Source organism: Cervus elaphus, chromosome 31, assembly GCF_910594005.1.
Source record: "Cervus elaphus chromosome 31, mCerEla1.1, whole genome shotgun sequence".
NCBI classification, from domain to species: Eukaryota; Metazoa; Chordata; class Mammalia; order Artiodactyla; family Cervidae; genus Cervus; species Cervus elaphus.
The window spans coordinates 47,590,008-47,611,447 of record NC_057845.1 but is presented as its reverse complement, the minus strand read 5'-3'; positions in this window follow the sequence as shown (position 1 = coordinate 47,611,447).

The following is a 21,440-nucleotide window of genomic DNA, read 5'->3' as shown; positions in this document are numbered from 1 at the left end:
GTTCTGCTCTGTTTGAAGTACGGCAATATATAAAGCAAGTTGCTGCCAAATCTCCATGAGAGGATTGGAAACAGGTTGAAAGTGGGTAGATGTATGGAGGGGGTGGAAGCTGATAGGTAAGCTGTGTGTGTTCCAGACCCAATAGCAGGTTTTGCAAGTTCTGAGACTAGTTAATGAGTTTGCTCTCTGAAAGGAGTCTGGGCCTCTTTGTGGATAAAACAAACATTTTAAAATTGAAACTCATAAAAGAATAAAAGAGCCAAAACATTCTTACTCTTTCTCTGAGAGGTAGATGGAAGGCTTTGGTGTCTGACAGGTGCAACTTGTGAGTAACCTGGACAGCAGCCAGAAGTTCTTGTAACAACAGACCAAGACCACACCTGTTGATTGAAAACATTGCCCTCTAACACAACAAATGAAATTATGTAAAATGCCACCCCTATTTCTCACTTTCCAGGCTGGCTGATTTTTATTAAATGAAGGTTAACATTAAATATGCAGTTTTAAATACCAGAGTCTTCCATTGGATACAGAATGCATCAAATTTCATTTGATTAAGATCATAATTTTGCCTGGAATGGAACAATTCATTTTTTATTTTCATCCTAGGGTTGCTAAAGAATGCATTTGAATGCCCATTAGCGTCCTTTGCAGGACATTTAGTTAATCTATTTGCTTGCTAGATATAGTTTATTGAATATGGCTATTCACAGCTAAAAGTATTATAATAGCCAGCTAAAGGTAGAACGTACACCATATACCTAGAAGATGAATTAAACAAGGCTTAAGAGAGTCTCTTGGGAAAAAAATTTCTCACCATCAAAGGTGCAGTGGAAGAAAGAAAAGGCTCTAGGGAATAGTTGCTTTGATAAGATAAAAAGAAGCCATTTGATAGGAGGAAGCAGGAAGAGAAAGGGGAAAATCTGTGCCAAGAGGGTTTCAGAAGAGTGTACTGACAAGAATATTTATCGGCAACTCTTGCTTAAAGTCTATTTGAACTATTGAAAGAAACTGAATGCCTCTCCTGTTTCTGTCCAACTCTGTATGTCCACTGTTCTCTTTCTTTCTTTGAATTGCTGTAAATATTAAACTGCTATGCATAAAGGTTACCCACGTATAATGACTAAGGCAGAAAAGAACACAATCACTCATCCCTTCTGTCCCTTAAAGTCCTGGTATTTGAACTTTGTCCTTTCTCTGCAAACCCTGCCAAAGGTTCTAGGTTTTGAAAAACCAACTGCTAGTCTAACCAGTCTGGGAGAATTGTGGATCCCCACTAGGTAAATGCAACGCCTTAGACTGAAGAATGAATGATATTTGAAAAATGGATTTTGTGCCAAACATACATTACATATCTTATGTATATAGAAGTATAGATATGTGGGAAAAAATTTGTGTAATGCATAATTATTCCTTCCCTCTTCACTGCCTCTCTATTATATATCTAACCCCAAGCTCCACACATTTGAGGAATAGAAGTTAAAATAAAAGGATTTGATTTAATATGGCTGATGGGAGGATGATACATTAACTTTATTTCCGCCCTCCCCAGTGGGTAAAACAGGAAAAAAACCATTATGATGTACAAAGCATCTGCTAAGAAAGCAGCTAGAAGCAATAAAACAGAGATTTTCTGTCTTCTATAATTAAATCCCTTTCTTTCCTTTTTCTCCAGGCCTACACCAGATGACATCTTAGGTCTCATGAGCATATTTTACACATCCTCCTGTACAGTAACCTCAAGATGAGCAGAGGCAGTAATTAGAATCTTTAACCCGTGGGGATTTTGTTATTTGCTTTTTAAGCGAAACTGGTGAGACGCTATTTTTATCTAAGAGTTGTTTATAATTTGACCCATGACTCTTACCATGAGTGTGTATGGCATTTACTCCATAATGCACATGGGTCCCAGCATATTCTTTGTCTTCAAATATCTCACCACCAGCCACCAAAAGCCCCATGGGCACACCCCTCAGTCTCACGCTGGCACACACGTTTTACATCAGTGGCATCTGTATTGATTGGTCATTGTAGCTCTTGGCTGCTTTGGGAAGATATGCATTGATTTGGGACAGGGAACGAATGCTAAGTTTGAGTTTGTTTCTGTCTTATGAGCTAGTATGAGCACCTATGTGTATATACTCCTGGTTATATGGATCTACAGTGACATTATTATCTAAGCAGACACATAGTAGATTCTCAGAAAAAAAAAAAAGAAAAAGAAGGAAGAATTGGGGAATTATAAGAGACAAGAAACCCCCCTCTTTCTCTGTTCTCTAACAGATTTGCCAGATATGGGCTGATTTACAGAGCTTTCAAAAAATATTTTTTAGTGCTAATGGTCAACGTTATCACAGATTTTCAATCAGTATAAGAAAGAAGAAACAGACGATTTAAGCTTTCCTGATATAGAAACACTGACATTTCTATCTGTGTAGGCCAGCTGGCTGCTATACACTTCATCTGTATCCTCTCAGCATTTTCTTTGTGACTTGTGGAGATTAAGTGACCTAACTCCACCTGCTGGAAGACTAAGAATTACATCACTTTGGCTTAGAAAAGCAAATCGGCAGCATGAAATGGACAGCGACCTAAAGGCAGAGAATCTGACTTAAGCTCTCATCTTTGCCACTTTTTGGCCACGGAAATCACCTCTTAAAGAGTGAGTTAAGATTTTTGGACTGCAACTTCATCATCTGTAAAAGGAGAAAGTGGCTTTAGCAGGTGATTTCTACTGACCCTGTAGGCTTAGTTCTCTATGATTTTGATTTAATTTGAATTAAGAAATCTAGATCACAGGTTCTTTATTCACATTGGCTATAAATGGTGCATAGATTACTTTATTCTGATTTGGTTAGCTACTTAGGAGAATACTCACAGTCACCATTTTTGTTATCACCCATCCTGGTTCTGCCATTTAACACTTCAGGCAAGAACTTAATCCCTACCTGCAATAAGGGAGACCCAGGTTCGATCCCTGCATCAGGAAATCTCCTGGAGAAGGAAATGGCAACCCACTCCAGTACTCTTGCCTAGAAAATTCCATGGACGGAGGAGCCTGGTGGGCTGCAGTCCATGGAGTCGCAAAGAGTCGGACACGACTGAGCGACTTCACTTTCATTTTGCTGAAGATAAGAATAGATGCTAATACCTCCCTTCAGAGTAGTTATACAGTTTGAATAGCATTCTAGGAATACCAGGGTTTTTCCATGGGGATCTTGGAGATCTAGGATGATGTAGAAATGACAGAGTCAGAATTGTATGAGAGTTTGTTTATATTAATTAAATGCCAGGAATACGGCGCGATACCGCGAATGATTCAGACTCAGGTAAAAGGATATTTTAAACAAGACTAATAATGTCATGAAGAATGAAAAAGCTGTGCATCATTTCAACATATAACTTTCTCCTTGGGACAACCCTCTTTCATAGCATGGCGACTCAAATCACAGAAAACCATACCAACACAGACACCCATACAAATCCACAGACACACATGTGCACAGGGAAAGCAGTGTGACCGAGTCAGAATTGTATGAGAGTTTGTTTATATTAATTAAATGCCAGGAATACGGCGCGATACCGCGAATGATTCAGACTCAGGTAAAAGGATATTTTAAACAAGACTAATAATGTCATGAAGAATGAAAAAGCTGTGCATCATTTCAACATATAACTTTCTCCTTGGGACAACCCTCTTTCATAGCATGGCGACTCAAATCACAGAAAACCATACCAACACAGACACCCATACAAATCCACAGACACACATATGCACAGGGAAAGCAGTGTGACCAAGCTCCCAGCTCAGACCTTGAGGCCTTGACTCACGCTGTGTCTACGAACACTGTGTCTCAGTGTATCCCATGTTCAAAAGTTAACATTGAAAACTGAGGAAGCTATGTATGACTTGACATCTTGGCATCAAGAACATTGTTTGTGTTTTCCCTCTCCAAGAACAGACTAAGGCAACAACTACATAGATCTTCCCTGTTAAATAATGAAAATGCCAGCGATTAATGATCAAAGATAAGAAAGAAGACTCATTTATAAGGTTGGTCCTGTTTAAAGAGAACAAAGGGAAAATATATTAACTTAAACTGGGTTTGGTCTTAGGTCCCGAGCTCTTGATAAATGAAGTAAAGAAAGGCTTGTTTAATTTTGTTCAGCTAGAATTAGAAGCTCTTGTCCTCATACTGGGCATCCCCGGTGGCTCAGCTGTAAAGAATCTTACTGCTAATGCAGGAGATGCAGGAGAGGTGGGCTTGATCCCTGGGTCAGGAAGGTCCCCTGGAGGAGGGCGTGATGATCCATTCCAGTATTCTTGCCTGAAGAAATCCCATGGACAGAGGAGCCTGGCAGGCTACAGTCCACTGGGTCACAGTCAGCCACGAATGAAATGACAGCCTGGCATGGCATGCTCATATTATTTCTTGTTTCTCTCATTTGTCTCCTTATTTACCTTAATAATTTGATCTTTTTGTCTACTTCTGACATTTTCATTTTCTTCTAATGTATTAAGTAATCTCTAATATTTTTACTACCATATAGAGCCCAATTTCCCAAGGTCCATATAGCCTGCAGTCAATTCTTTTTGGTGCTTAGACATTCAATATTTATTTATACCTACTTAAATGAAAGATAATAATATTTCTTCCACTTGTATCAATAATAAAAAAAAGTCTTTATAAAAAGCAGGAAAACCATAAATGCTTCCACTGTGTGCTACTGTCTATAGATTCTAAAATAATCTGCACTGCTTTTTCATATGGTTGAGATAAAAGTCTCCATTTTTGAAAATTGAAGTAAAAACTTATAGGACATTCTTAATGAAGGAAGAAATCGTTTTATAATTTAACAAGGTTCATTTTAGTCAAATTCAAAATAAATGTTTCATAAATGCTTGAGAACATTTTCTTTACTTCGCCTGTAACTTCAACTAAATGATTCAGAATCTTTTAAAGTGTAAGAGAGAATATGACAGTCATGATCTCAGGGATCATTTACAAATTACAAGTTCACTGAATATAAGTTATATCCTTATATGTATATGTTTTGATATAACCAAATATTATGATCACAGTTATTTGATTTTAAAAATGAATTATAATTTGAAAAGTTAGAAAAGATAATAGCAGTTAGAACATGGACTAAAGTAGGATGATGGACACTGGAATTCAAAAGTAAATATCTCAACAATTTGGGTAAGGGATTTTGGTAATACATTCAACCTGTCCTAACATCTGGAATAAGTTTTCAACATTTGCATTAGTGAAGCCACTAATAGGTTCTGACAGAGTTTTTCCAGTCTTATTTCTAAGCATTTATTGAAACACAGTTAAAATAGTATCCATGTGTACCCAGTTCATCCTTACTACATTCTATAAAGCATGGCTTTGCGTAAATCACAAGAATATGGTCTCATTATTGATTTCAGAATGTGTTCTACTCTAATTCCAACTCATACCCCTCATTATAAAGTTAAAAACACATGTTGGTCCTAGATTTTTATTTTAGAATTGATCTAATATGTCCTGTATCACTCTTCAAGTTATTTACTTCCCTCTGTCAAAACAAACCAAAGCTATAATGACATTTTCATATTTTATAAACTATACATGACAAAAACATTTTTTCTGATTATGAAAGTATGACCACCATTTTTAAGAGGTCAGGAAATACTTAAAAGTTTACTGTTAACATGGGTATATTGCTTTCCAGACATCTCCTTTACATATAGATACAGCATATTCTCTTTAATTACAAAGGAAAAAAAGTTAGTATTTTATAAAACTGTTTTGTAGCATATATTTCTCCACCAATATATTATCACAGAAATCACTCTATGGCAATGACTTTGTTTCAGTTCCATCACTTTGAAAGGCTGCATACTATTCCAGTTATAAAGATAACATGATTCATTGAACTTATCCCCTTTTGATTGACATTTAGATTATTTCCATTAAATTGCTAATATAATATATTATCCTATAATGAATACCAATTATATGTGTCTCTTCACTTAACTGATTAGTTTATACATAAATTTCTGAAAGGGAGATTGATATATTGAACAATAATTCATATTACTAAATTGTCCTCCAGAATGAATTTGTATAATTTGTATCAATTGTTTTCTGCCAGCAGTGTGTACAAATGCCTATTTCTCCACACCTTCACCAATACTACTAAGTTCATGACTAAGGCATGCTATACTTCTGTCTGTTGATGTTTTGTATGTTTGTTATCTAATAGGGGGACTTCCCAGGTGGTGCTAGTGGTAAAGAACCTGCCTGCCAATGCAGGAGATGTAAGAGACACAGCTTTGATCGCTGGATTGGGAAGCTCTCCCGGAGGAGGAGACGACTACCCACTCTTGTATTCTTGCCTGGAGAATCTCATGGACAGAGGAGCCTAGAAATCTACAGCCATAGCATCACAAAGAGCTGGGCATGACTGAAACAACTTAGCATGCACGCATGCATCTAAGAGGAAGTCTAAGTAAACACTAAAGTGTAAGTGTTCAGTTAGTCTGTCTAGAACACTGTGGCAGAGTAATAAGCAGAAAAAGGCATTCATTCTATATCATAAAGACATAAAAAATTCCATCACACATTTCTCTAGACATTCTTTGTTTCAACATTTCTATAGAAGTCCATGCTGACAGAACAAAGTAATAATTGTAGACTTGCTCTAATAATTGACGGGCAAATTTCATTCATTTATAGCATCAAACTTGCTTGGGGAGTTGGAATCATTTTCCAAGTTTAAAGTACCACAATGGAACTTGACTTGACTATAGAGAGACGATTTGTCTATCTTAGCAAGGTGTGTGCATGTGGGCTAAGTCGCTTCAGTTGTGTCTGACTCTTTGTGACCCTGTGGACTGTGGCCTGCCAGGCTCCTCTGTCCATGGGGATTCTCCAAACAAGAATACTGGAGTGGGCTGCCATGCCCTCCTCCAGGGGACCTTCCCAACCCAGGGATGGAACCCATGTTTCTTATATCTTCTGCATTGGCAGGCGGGTTCTTTACCACTAGCACCAGCTGGGAAGCCCTCTTAACAAGGTGAGTGTGTGCTGAGTCCCTTCAGTCATGTCTGGCTCTTTGCACGCCCATGAACTGTATCCCATCAGGCTCCTCTGGCTCTGAGATTTTCCTTGGCAAGGTATCTGGTGATGATTCAGAATGTAGCTTAAATGGAATGTTCAATGTTTCAAGTATGTGTGTGTGTGGAGAGAGAGAGAGAACGAGATTCATTCAGATATTTTTCTTTGTATTCTTGATAAATACTTTCTATCTCATCAACCCCCTTAATCTCTTTCCAACTCCATCTTCCTCCCCTTTTCCTTATCATCACTGTTCTCACGCTGCCCCTTTTGTATCCAGTCCTGCTTTTCCTCCTCTGCGCCTGGACCCGGGTTGTCCTTTTCATGTGTTGTGCAGGTTGCCTTTGTTTATGGGGCACATTATCTCTATCACATGTCTTTGGAGCTTCTGTTGTCTGTTCCTTTCCTTTGAGCTACTTTTCCCTGTTAAAATTCTTTCCTTTCACGGTAACTAATTTTAAGGCAAATTCCAAGGTTACTTGACTGCCTTTTATCACTCTCCCATTTCCAGTTGTTTTTGGACATGACCAGTCACTTGATGTGAGCTGCATTTACCTTCTGTGCCATATTTTCTCCCTTTGGATTGTTTTTTTCCTTTTTAATCCCCTCTTTCTCTTTGATAGTGCTATCTTCAATGGCATCATTGGTTATTGGTGAAATTTTTCATGGGCTTTTTAATTTTTTTTTACTACTCATCACGATTTCAGGTTCAGTGGTAGTCTTCTGACTTTGCCTTCATGTTCATTTCCATTGATGGCTTTCTGTTTTCAGTCTTGGTTTCTTGTTCCCTGGGGCATCCTGTCATTACCCATGATACATACACATGGCATGTGCTGTGCTGTGCGTGGTCACTCAGTCGTGTCTGACTCTTTGTGATCCCACGGACTGTGGTTGCCAGGCTCCTCTGTCCATGGGGCTTCTCCAGGCAAGAATACTGGAGTGGTTGCCATGCCCTCCCCCAGGGGATCTTCCTGATCCGGGGGAAATTGAACCAGGGTTTCCTGTATTGCAAGTGGATTCTTTACCATCTGAACCACCAGGAAAGCCCACACATGGTGTAGTCATAATAAAATTACCATTTAGGTAACAAAAAAGTAATATTTACTTTTATCAATGTACTTATTAGAGCAGAATCAGATATAAGCAAAGATCTGATATCCATGTGAAGATGTGAAAATTCCTTGGAATATCTGTAATATCACAGTAAAAGCTCAAAAATATAAAATACTCAAAACACAGTGCTGAAAAATAAAATAAAGTTGAATTTGAAACACAGTCAAATAATGCCTCTAGCATTATTAAGTCAGGACTCAGAGTGATTTTAAATGTCATCTAACCCATTTTAACATACAATATCTGAAATCTAGCAACATCCCAAATAATCATTTAAACATGGATAATCAAATAAAGGTTAGTCAACTAGATTCTAATCTTTTCTTATATTGAATGAAATTTTGTCTCAATTCAGATTTATATTTTAGCCTTAGTTCTACACAATAATTAAAAAAATCTTGTTCTTCTGTATCATCATGCTACAAACTTTTGAAAACAGATGATTTATCCTGCGTTCTTCAACTTGAAAATTCTTAATCCTGACTAGATATTCCCAGTTTCTCTAATTAACTCTTCCTCAGATAGAATTTTTGGATAAGTTCACCATCTTTGTCAAATCCTTTGTAGTATGCTAGGTAAGTATTTTTTTTTTTTTTTATATGCTTCTACCAAAATTGAATACATCAATCCCTGAGACATTTAAGAGATGGTCCATCTCTTATATCAATCAAGAGATCATAGTATTGTCATGTTTTATAAGGTATAATTAACTGTTTTTGGTATTGACACTAATATTAAATTTCTTTAATTTCTATCTATAGTGTACTATACTATTGCACTTGAATTTTTAAATATGAGTATGTTTTCATATTAATTTGCAAGATCTGGCCTACCATTCTTACTTATCAAGATGCTTTTAAACACTGATTTTATCATTACTATATATTCAGTCATTCTTTCATTGAGTGATGCCATATTACGTTTATGTTATATAGTGAACAGAACATATTCAAGGACCGAACTCTGTAAAACTTTATTATAGACTGACAATTATTCCCTCCCCAGCATTCTTCGAACACCTCCATTCAATCAGTTTGCAATACACATAATTAAAATATCATGTAACCCTACTTAAGATTTAATCTCATGAAAATATCTTATCAAATGCCAATATGTTGAATGCTTTTCCCTTATCAAATAGTTTAGCAATTCTTTCAAACTATATTTTATACGCTTTCTGACTAGGGTAGACTGGTCAGGCACATAGAGTCTCACAATTCCAATTCAAGTTTTGATGTAGATAAATTTTGTATCTCTTAGTAGTTCATTATAACATTCTGCCTCTGTAGTCTAGGTTACAAAAGCAAAAGCATAATTTCAGTTCAGCTCAGTTCAGTTCAGCTGAGTCATGTCCAATTCTTTGTGACCTGATGGGCTGCAGCACGCCAGGCTTCCCTGTCTATCACCTACTCCCGGAGTTTACTCAAACTCATGTCCATTGAGTCGGTGATGCCATCCAACCATCTCATCCTCTGTCATCCCCTTCTCCTCCTGCCCTCAATCTTTCCCAGCATCACGGTCTTTTCAAATGAGTCAGTTCTTCACATCAGGTGGCCGAAGTATTGGAGTTTCAGCTTCAGCATCATTTCTTCCAATGAATATTCAGGACTGGTTTCCTTTAGGATTGACTGGTTTGATCTCCTTGCTGTCTAAGTGACTCTTAAGTGTCTTCTCCAATGCTACAGGTCAAAAGCATCAATTCTTCAGCTTTCAGCCTTCTTTATGGTCCAACTCTCACATCCATACATGACCACTGGAAAAACCATAGCTTTGACTAGACAGACCTTTGTTGGCAAAGTAATATCTCTGCTTTTTATATGCTGTCTAGGTTGGTCATAGCTTTCTTCCAAGGAGCAAGTGTCTTTTATTTTCATGGCAGCAGTCACCATCTGCAAAGATTTTGGAGCCCAAAAAAATAAAGACTGTCATTATTTCCCTGTTTCCCTATCTATTTGCCATGAAATGATGGGACCGGATGCCATGATGTTTATTTTTTGAATGTTGAGCTTTAAGCCAACTTTTTCACTCTCCTCTTTCATCTTCATCAAGAGGCTCTTTAGTTCCTCTTCACTTTCTGCCATAAGGGTGGTGTCATCTGCATATCTGAGGTCACTATGGAAATGAACAGTATGAAAAAAGCATACTTTAACCCTTGACTGGGTTTCCCTGCTGGCTCACACAGTAAAGTGTCTGCCTGCAATGCAGGAGACCCAGGTTCGATCCCTGGTCAGAAGGATCCCCTGGAAAAGGGATTGGTACCTTGGAGAAGGGTAGCAGTATTCGTGCCTGGAGAATTCCATGGACAGAGGAGCCTGACCAGTTACAGTTCATGGAGCTGCAAATAGTCGTACATGACAGAGCAACTCACACACACACACACACCCTTGGTTAGTCATTATTCACATTGTGTTAAAAATATAGTGTTAATATTTTACATATTCTTTTCTTTCCCTCCTTTCTGGGTCAAAATGTCCAACTCCAATAACATAAATTTTTGTCATCCAGAAATAAAGAAATATTTCTGAAATCCTAGCAGTAAACTTTCTAGAAAGATATAGCAATCTCATAGAATTTAATGAAATTATTCAATAGGTCAATTTTTAATTACATAAACTTAAGAAAACAAACAGATTTACAAGTACATTTTAAACTCTATAAAATGTTTACTATATTTTCCAATCTCAGTTAGGTCCATCAAAGGCCTCTTTCATTTCCTAGGCATGTGAGCTATTCTATTTTCCCTGATACATTTTACCTATTTGTATTGATTATTAGCAGAAGAACACAAATGTCAATAAATAAAAGACTTACAGAGATATCAATATATTGAAGTTTGAATAGGCATAGAATCATGAAATTAATATAGTAAATTTGAAATCAGAGTTCCATTGATGAACAAGATCTTGTTTTTTTAGCCAATATTTTCTGAACTATTACTTAGTTTCAGTTCAGCAGTTTGCTGTTGTTGCTTGTTGATTTAAAATCTTAGTGTCAAAACTCTTTGGAAAAAATTGTCCTTGCCCTATAGGACAGCAAATCTCATGTACATCTAGAGAAAATTACACTAGAATAAGAATATATACTTAACTTTAAGTTATACAATTTTCACTTTTCCGTTCATCTAATTAGCTGTTTATGTAAAGGACAAACTATAGCAAATGCCTAGAAACTCAGACAGAGTTTAAATCTTAAACTTTTAAATTTTAACAAAGAACTTCTTACAAGTCTTGTAGATGTGTCTACTCAGTGAAACTGCTATGGTTCCAAATAATTCTTTATCATGCAATAACTGATCCAGTAAAAGAAAATATATAAGAAAATATAATAAAATAAAAATAAAATCTAATAATAAAACACATACCTGAGCCTATCACCCAAAATAGAATAGAATAGTATCCATACAGTACAATGTTATTCCCATGTCCCACAGTTTTTTATAACTAAGGGAACATAGGGTAGTAAATTGAGTGTTCTTGTCATAGCACACTATTTCCTCACATTTTATAATTTTAAGGGGGTCAGTTAGTGACCTTAATTGCTATTTCCATATTTTACTGAAAACAAGTAAGAATATAGCTAAAACATTGACTATAATTCTACCAGAGAGCATTAGAACATACTGAGTTTTAACAGTCAGTATGTGAATTATAGAAAGTCTTCGCAAATTATTCCTTAGTAGGTTTTAGATTTTTTTTGCTAGAATTAGATGTACCCAGTGAAAGATAGGAAAGACAGAGGGCCCCTCTCAATGAGCCAAATCTTTATCTTATCATTCTCTTATCTCATCTTTATGATGCAGGGCTTTCCCCCATGTTTTCTTCTTTGCTTTGCTGTGAATTACAAGTCTTTTGTCATGTTTTATCATAGTTTTTTCAGTTTTTTTTCCTAACATGAATTACATTTTTGATTCAACTTGTTATAATTATTTCCCCTTTTAACTATTCATTGAATTTCAGCTTCTATGTCTTCCACGATCCTTATGATTATAGAAAATTATATATGGTTTCCTCAGCCAAAGCTGGTGCATTTCACAGATTAGAATATCTACTCCTGTACAGACTTGAGCAGAAAAGTAAGTGTGAAAGTGGCAACAGAAAGTATACTCTGGGCCACTACACCAGGGTTCAACAATGCCCTGGAAAACTACAGTTTGAGCAGATAACACTGTCCCTTTTCTCTGCATTTGGCTTAAAATAGAGTCTCTCCTTTAGACCATGCATAGGGAAGAATTACCACAGAATAAGAGAAATTATGTGGAAGCTCTCACAATGCCAACCTTAAAGCAGCAACATTCTTCTGTATGGGGAAAATGGCCTGAAAATGCTGCCCCCTCATCAAATAAGACAAAAAGGTAGCCAGAATGAGGAGATACTGTGTAGGGGTACTCATGACATTGGTGGTGATGGGTTCAGTAAGTAGTGATTATCTTTATCTTTTTCCATAAACTATATCCTATAAAAGTCCAAAGCAGCATATAAAGACTTACTGAGAGGATATGAGGCAAGATTACCGAGGAATGCCAATAGTTCCTTAATCAACACTGCTTCCCTTTTCAAGGTTCAATAAATCTATTTACTAAGTCTGAAATAGCTCATTTCAGATATGTCACTTCATCTACATTTCTAACATCTTGTACAAAAAAAATCATTCAATTGATTGTAGGTAAATTTTAAAATATCTCTACATTTAGGATGAGAGTGTCAGTACATTACTTAGTATGGTTTGTCATTTATTTTTCTTATCTCATGGAGTATGTGGCAATGAATACTTTTTCAATAATATACATTTAAAAATCCATATTATCTGAAATTTAGATGGCAAAAACTTCACTAGCCACAAATAAACTTGCATTTATTCTTTTGATTGCTTTGGGTCTTCTTTGCTTTGTACTGACTTTCTTTAACTCTAGCAAGCAGGGGTACTAGTTGTGTGAGCTTCTAATTGAGGTGGCTTCGCTTATTGCAGAGCACAGGTTCTAGGTGCAGTGGGTTTCAGCAGTTGTGGCTCCTGGGCTCTAGAGCACACGATCAGTAGTTGTGGTGCATGGGCTTTGTTGCTCTGTGGCATGTGGAATCTTCCCAGGCCAGATATTGAACCCATATCCCCTGCATTGGCTGGCAGATTCCCTATCCCCTGTGCCACCCTGTGCCACTAAGATCATGGCACCTGGTCCCATCGCTTCATGGCAGATTGATGGGGAAACAGTGGAAATAGTGGCTGAATTCATTTTTGGGGGCTCCAAAAATCACTGCAGATGGTGACTGCAGCCATGAAATGAAAAGACACTTGCTCCTTGGAAGAAAAGTTATGACCAACCTAGACTGTGTATTACAAAGCAGAGACATTACTTTTTCAACAAAGGTCCATCTAGTCAAGGCTATGGTTTTTCCAGTAGTCCTATATGGATGTGAGAGTTGAACTATAAAGAAAGCTGAGCACCAAAGTATTGATGCTTTTGAACTGTGGTGTTAGAGAAGACTCTTGAGAGTCCCTTGGACTCCAAGGAGATCCAAGCAGTCCATCCTAAAGGAATTTAGTTCTGAATATTCATTGGAAGGACTGATGCTGAAGCTGAAACTCTAATACTTTGGTCACCTGATGCGAAGAGCTGACTCATTTGAAAAGACCCTGATGCTGGGAAAGACTGAAGGCTGGAGAAGGGGATGACAGAGGATGAGATGGTTGAATGGCATCACCGACTCGATGGACCTGAGTTTGAGTAAACTCCAGGAGTCGGTGAAGGGCAGGGAGGCCTGGCATGCTGTAGTCCATGGGGTTGCAAAGAACTGGACACGACTGAGCACCTGAACTGAACTGTGCCACCAGGGAAGTCCTACAGATAGTCTTAATTTGTATTTTTTTGGAATTCAAAAAGCATTGTTGATTTTTAAAAATACTGTTACACAAAATGGATTTAAATGTGTAAGTATAGCATATACACATTGGAAAAGCCATGGAGTCTTTAATCTCTCTAATTAATATTGCAAAAGAAAATATTTGAAACTACTATCCTGATAGAGAAATTAGGTGAAAGGTATATGAGATGAAACTAATTTAATTATGTAAAATAATTAGGATTTTTTTTCATAGCTCTGAGATTTGTGTTATGAAATTAAGACCTGTGTGAAAACTATTTACTTATTCAATATAAAAATATTAGACTTCCTACCTTACTTAACATCTGTATGAGTGATTTTGTAAATTTTAGAGGTATTATCACCAAGATCAAGCTGGGCTTTTGCAAAACAAGAGCATTCCAGTAATTGGTATGCTCTAAGTAAGCTTTTCGTGTTGCTCTTGGAAAATTAACATTTTTAAATAGAGTTTTTAGAAGTTTTTAAGGCTAAATCATGTCTTCTCCATCAGCAGTTTTCTGTATCATTCTAGAAATAGAACCAGATAAACTCAAATTGTATTTCCTTTTCATTTATAAATGTCTGACAAACTGGGACACATTTCCTATTTGTGGACGTGATAAGAAGCAATGTAAAGTATCTGGCAATTCACTACTTTCATTTAAAAAATGCCAGCTTAATACAGCCAGTAATTTCCAGGCTTAAAGTATAAACAAGTTTTCATTTGCTAGAATCTTCTGTATTTCTCATGGATAAAAGTGTACTTAATATTAATGGTGAAGGAGATAATCATTAATTAATTACCATTAATGGTTAAGGAGATATTTAACACTCTACCAACATTAGCTAAAAAAGATACATAAACTAAAAAGATTTCACTGATTTTCATGTAGTTAATTTTGTCAGTTCTGAAACTGGTGAAACCAAAATCAGAAAGCAAAAAGACCTAAGGGCTAGAAGAGTCATCATTAGACTAAAATTAGAAAACATCTGATTAGAGGTTTAATCAGCACCACATCTTATGAATCATTAACTATATTTTAAACATCTGCATATCCAGTGACAGGTGGGTCTTCATAATCATTATCTGGATAATTCAGATTCTGCATCACATCACTGCCAAAATTTAGGACACTTTGATAACAGTTCTACTTTCATATGTCTAGTGCTGTTTGCTATACTATGTATTTCACATAGACATCATTTTGTGACCTTTGTGTGGAGAAGTCTGTGGTGAAGGCAGGAACTTTGCAAAGAACAGATGAGGAGAACAGGGTCAGAGAAACAAAATGAATTTCCTAAGTCATTAATAATTGAGAACCAATATACTCTGAATCTACAGCATTCTCATCACCAACATATTGACTGCTAAATTAACTGATGCATTGATAATACAACCTCCAAATTCTGATTTGCTTTGGCCTCAGATATGCAGATGACACCACCCTTATGGCAGAAAGTGAAGAAGAACTAAAGAGCCTCTTGATGAAGATGAAAGAGGAGAGTAAAAAAGTTGGCTTAAAGCTCAACATTCAGAAGACTAGGATCATGGCATCCAGTCCCATCACTTCATGGCAAATAGATGGGGAAACAGTGGGAACAGTGGCTGACTTTATTCGTTTGGGGGGTTCCAAAATCATTGCAGATGGTGATTGCAGCCATGAAATGAAAAGACACTTGCTCCTTGGAAGGAAAGTTATGACCAAACGGGATGGCATATGAAAAGGCAGAGACGTTACTTTGTCAACAAAGGTCCATCTAGTCAAGTCTATGGTTTTTCCAGTAGTCATGTATGGATGTGAGAGTTGGACTATAAAGAAAGCTGAGCGCAGAAGAATTGATGCTTTAGAGCTATGGTGTTGAAGAAGACTCTTGAGAGTCCCTTGGACAGCAAGGGGATCCAATCAGTCCATCCTAAGTGAAATCAGTCCTGAATATTCATTGGAAGAACTGATGTTGAAGCTGAAACACCAATACTTTGGCCACCTGATGCGAAGAGCTGACTCATTTGAAAAGACCTTGATGCTGAGAAAGATTGAGGGCGGGAGGAGAAGGGGACAGCAGAGGATGAGACGGTAGGATGCATCATTGACTTGATGGACATGAGTTTGGGTGGACTCTGGGAGCTGGTGATGGACAGGGAGGCCTGGCGTGCTGTGGTTCCTGGGGTCACAAAGAGTCAGACACAACTGAGCGACTGAACTGCACTGAACTGCAAATTTAAGATATCTTATAAGTAAACATAAAAAAGAGAAATCACTCCACATTATAAAATAATAAAGTTGAAAGTAAAACTTGATATATAAACTCAATTTGATATAAACTCAAAGATGAAAGTTGTTTGTTGCTTGTTGTCATAGATCTTCAATCCTCCACCCCAAAAACACACATCTCTTTCCATTTTTTTATTCTACTCCAATTAGCATAGTGTACTGTAATTAAAGCTCAACAGTCAAAAAGCTAAGATCATGGCATCCGGTCCCATTCATGGCAATTAGGTGGGGAAACAAGGGAAATGGTGACAGCCTTTATTTTCTTGGGCTCTAAAATCACTGCAGATGGTGACTGCAGCCATGAAATTAAAAGACAGTTGCTCCTTGGGAGAAAAGCTATGACCAACCTAGACTGTATTAAAAAGCAGAGACATTACTTTGCTAACAAAAGTTCATATAGTCAAAGCTATGGTTTTTCCAGTAGTCATGTATGGATATGAGAATTGGACCATAAAGAAGGCTGAGAGCTGAAGAACTGATGCTTTCAAACTGTGGTGCTGAACAAGACTCTTGAGAGTCCCTTGAACTGCAAGGAGATCAAGTCAGTAAATCCTAAATGAAATCAACCTTGAATATTCACTGGAAGCGCTGATGCTGAAGCTGAAGCTCCAATACTTTGGCCACCTGATGCAAAGAGCTGACCACTGGAAAAGATCCTGATGCTGGGAAAGACTGAGGGCAAGAGACGTGGGAGACAGAGGATGAGCTGGTTGGAAGGCATCACTGACTCAATGGACGTGAGTTTGGGCAAGCTCTGGGAGATGGTGAAGGACTGGGAAGCCTGGCGTGCTGCAGTACATGGGATTGCAAAGAGTCAGACACGACTAAGAGTCTGAACAACAATTCTAATTAGTGAAGACATTGATTGTGTCAAACTCAAATGTCTTCTGGCTGATCCCTCTCTCTCTCTCTCTTTTTTTTCTTTTTCTTTGCTTTTTGTTTATTTGTTTGTTTTAACACTCAGGGTATATGCTCTTGGGTTTAATATGTAAGCTTTCTTCTGACTCTTTTTATTATGGCAGATTTCTTTCTTGTCTAGTAGAATAAGAAATGTGCTGGATTCTAATCCTAGCTTTACTTCTAAGGACATGACATCAAGCAAGTCAGCTTACCTTGTGTTTAAGTATTCTCTGAGTTTAGGCTTTATTGTTTCAAAAATACACTAGGGTAAATCATAAAGCATTTGACATTCTGCAAAATTTAATATTAATGCTTTTGGAGCATAAAGAAGGATTTTTCTTTTAAAAAAATATTATTTATTTATTTACTTTTAATGGTGCTGGTTGCTGCACATGGGCTTTGCTAGTCGTGGCCTGGGGGCTCAGTAGTTGTGGCTCACAGGCCTAGTTGTCCTGTGGTATGTGGGATCTTAGGTCCTGGAGCAGGATCAGAACCTGTGCCTCCTGCATTGGCAGGCAGACTCTGAACCGCTGGACCACCAGGGAAATCCCCAGGATTCATTCTTAAACACTATTTTCTTATAGGGTACATTTCCATACTTGCTGGAACTCTCAAGATGCTGATTTCTGTAGGAACTTTATAGAATATGCTTTCTCTCTGTCCGAAGCTGGCAACCTTCACAAGTCATAGTCCAACTACTTAGTCATTCTTCTAGTTTTGCTTTCTGCGTTCCTTTGATATACAATTATTTTGATTGCTAAGTTAATATGTTCTTCTAGATGCTTAAAGATTTCAACTCAAATTTAACTAAGATAAAAATCTTAGTGCTGGACATTTTTGCTTGGACTTGTTTTTGGATCCAATATAGGAACAGTATGTAAACGAGTAAATTGTTTTTAAAGAGCCAATTTAAGGGAGTGAATGGGAGACTAGGTGAGAAAACTATGACACCTCTGTGGGTCTCTCTGTGACTCACTGTTTCTCTTTACCATTGCTGAGTAACAGGAAGATTTATCATACAAACTGTACCAAGTAAGAAGGGTGGAAGAGCAATATTTTCATTATGTATAGAAAGTAAGAAATGGCAGGAAATTTAAGTATAAGTTAAGCCTTCACTTTCGGAGAAGGCAATGGCACCCCACTCCAGTACTCTTGCCTGGAAAATCCCATGGACGGAGGAGCCTGGTCGGACACAACTGAGCGACTTCACTTTCATTTTTCATTTTCATGCACTGGAGAAGGAAATGGCAACCCACTCCAGTGTTCTTGCCTGGAGAATCCCAGGGACGGGGGAGCCTGGTGGGCTGCCGTCTAGGGGGTCGCACAGAGTCGGACGCAACTGAAGTGACTTAGCAGCAGTAGCAGGCCTTCACTTTACACATGAAATCTCAAGTGACTAGACCAAGATACTATAGTCTTGGTCTATACTATAGACAAAGACACCATATACTAAAAGCTGTGAAAGAAACCAAGGTCCTGTAAATTCACAAGGGTCAGTGTTTTTCCCTAGGTACCACATGTGATTTACATCTTTTGTTAAAGTAACATGCATAATTAAGGAAGACAAAGCATTATTAATTATAGTCCATATCTCTAACTTGACAAGTATCTTATATACTATTTGTAAATATCTAAGGTTACTTCCAAAGACCATAGAGTATAAATGAAATGTACTATTTTTATCTAGGTAGACTGCTTTCTTAAGGAAAGTGATGCTAGCTCAAGATAATTTTGTATTCTCCTTACACATAAAAAAATTGGAGCTGGATGTTATAAGATTCAATAGTTTAAAACATATATTATTACTGGCTTAGGTGGAGTAGCTAATCTATAGGAGCAGCAGGAAGAAAACCTGGGGGGAAGAAAATCTAAATAATGACATATATCAATGTGAACCATAAATGTCCATACCTGACTATTTAAGTTGTAAAATCATTATTTTTCTTAGTAACAAAATTGGCAGCACAAAAAGAATAATTTTATATTTGTAACTAATTAATTGTTTGCATCTATTGTAGATGAAAGATAGATTTCTTTGAATAACAATTTTAAAAACCTTTCCAAGTGATTCAATCAAACAAAGGTCTACACATTTCTTCTTGTGAAGCTATATATTACCAATGTTGTTCTTAAGGCAGATTAAAATAGAAAACCCAGAAATTCTAAAGTTGGTCACCGACTTTGAAGTTCTGTATATAGAATCAGAGTGTTGTAGAACTGGAAGAGCTTTTAGAGGTAATTTACTCCAACTCCTCATCTTCCAGACTAGAAATGTGGGGTTCAAAAAGGTTAAGTGATTTGGCCAAGGTTATAGGACTAACAATAAAAAGAAGAGCTGCTCTAGGATCTAAGACCTTTTTTCTTGCCTGTTCTCTTCTATGTAAGTCTGCACTGGAAAAATTATAGTTCTCCAAAGTAGGAAAAGCTGGTCAAAATGAAAAAAGTATGACTTAGTGCTAGAAGTTTGGTCTAATTTACTAAACTAAAAAGAACAATAGCAAACCACTTTTAAAGCTGGAATTGGAAAATACTATTAAAAAGCATTACAACTTCTAAATAACAGATTATGTAGTTTCAAGAAGTCAATGTAGCTATTTATTCTAGCAAAAACAAATCTACTGAACCATATAGAATATCACATAATTAACAACTTGCCTGTCATAACAAGAGAATTGTAAAATTGTTGGCTTTGACATTCAAGGGGCTAAAACACAACATAAGCATTGAAAGCAGAGTCTATGGCTTACATATAACTTCTTTCCTTAGGAGGTACTTAATTGTTTCCACTGATCTGATGAAATATTTAGAATGTAGATATTGATTTGTATTTTTAATTGGCATATAGTCAAATTAGAAATACCTTTTCTTTTTAGAAAGGTTTATTATTTCTTTATTTATTTGTGGCTGCGCTGGGTCTTTGTTGCAGCACGTGGGCTTTCTCCAGTTGCAGGAAACGGGGGATACTGGCTTGTTGCTCTGCGTAGACGTCTTACTGCGGTTGGCTCTGCTGTTGCAGACAGGCTCTAGGCACACGGGCTTCAGTACTTGCGGCGCTAGGGCTCAGTCGCTGTGTCACGTGGCCTTAGTTGCTCCGTAGCGTGTGGGATCTTCCTGGACCAGGGACTGAACCCATGTCCATTGCATTGCAAGGCAGATTCTTAACCACTGGCCCACCATGGAAGCTCTAAAAATATCTTTTCTAAATGTTACTTTTTTCTTTGTATCTTCTACTCATCTTGTTTCCTAGTAATATTATGATATTTGTCATCTTCCTAAAAAGGATATTGTTAAGGTTTTAGGATAGGATGTTATGAAGGTTTTCTAAAGCAAATCGAGGAAAAGCACCATGTATGCACAAATTATTGTCATAAATCACAAATTAAAAATATGCCTACACTATTCTTAATTTATTATTTCTACAAGGTTGATGCTATGTGTAACTTCAATTAGACATGAAGAGCAGAATATTATGTATACAGCCTGTAAAATAAGAAATCATATTACTTTTCACCATTATTTACTAGTATGGAGTGTTTTAACTAGATATTCTGTGTAATTTCAGCTGGTTCCTAAAACCGTTTTCATTAAAATTTTGTTTAACCCTAAAACCTAAAGCTGAGGTAAAAATGCATCTAATATTAGGAGGTTTTAACTTATTAATTCCATCTGAGAAACTGTTGCTAGTCATTAGAAATATTCTATATTATACAAGTAAATGGAAATTTTCATTCTGAAGGATACTCAAATGTTTGAAATATAGTTGAGAATTCATAAAAAAAGAAGAAAAAACTTGTCTCTAAGCAAAACAGATATCTTAAAATTTAGGAACCAGAATTTATATACTTCACTTATAGCAAACCACATAGACAATCAGGATTTCTATCTTTTTGTAACACAATATTCCAATGAGTTTGACAGCCTATTTAGTTCCTTAGCATATAATAAGCTAGTTAGAATTTAGGGGAAAAAAAGAATTTCGATAAAAACTCCAGAGTTTGATAGAGATAGTCACAATGGAAAAATGGAAAAAAGTGGCATGCAAAAATCTGGTAGGAAATTTAAAAGCCACAAATAAAAAAATTAAATTAAAAAAATAGAAAATTCAGAGCAAATGTACTTTGGGATTGGTTAATATGGGAACAAGTGACTTACATACATCTTTCAAACAAGAATATAGTAGCATAGCATTT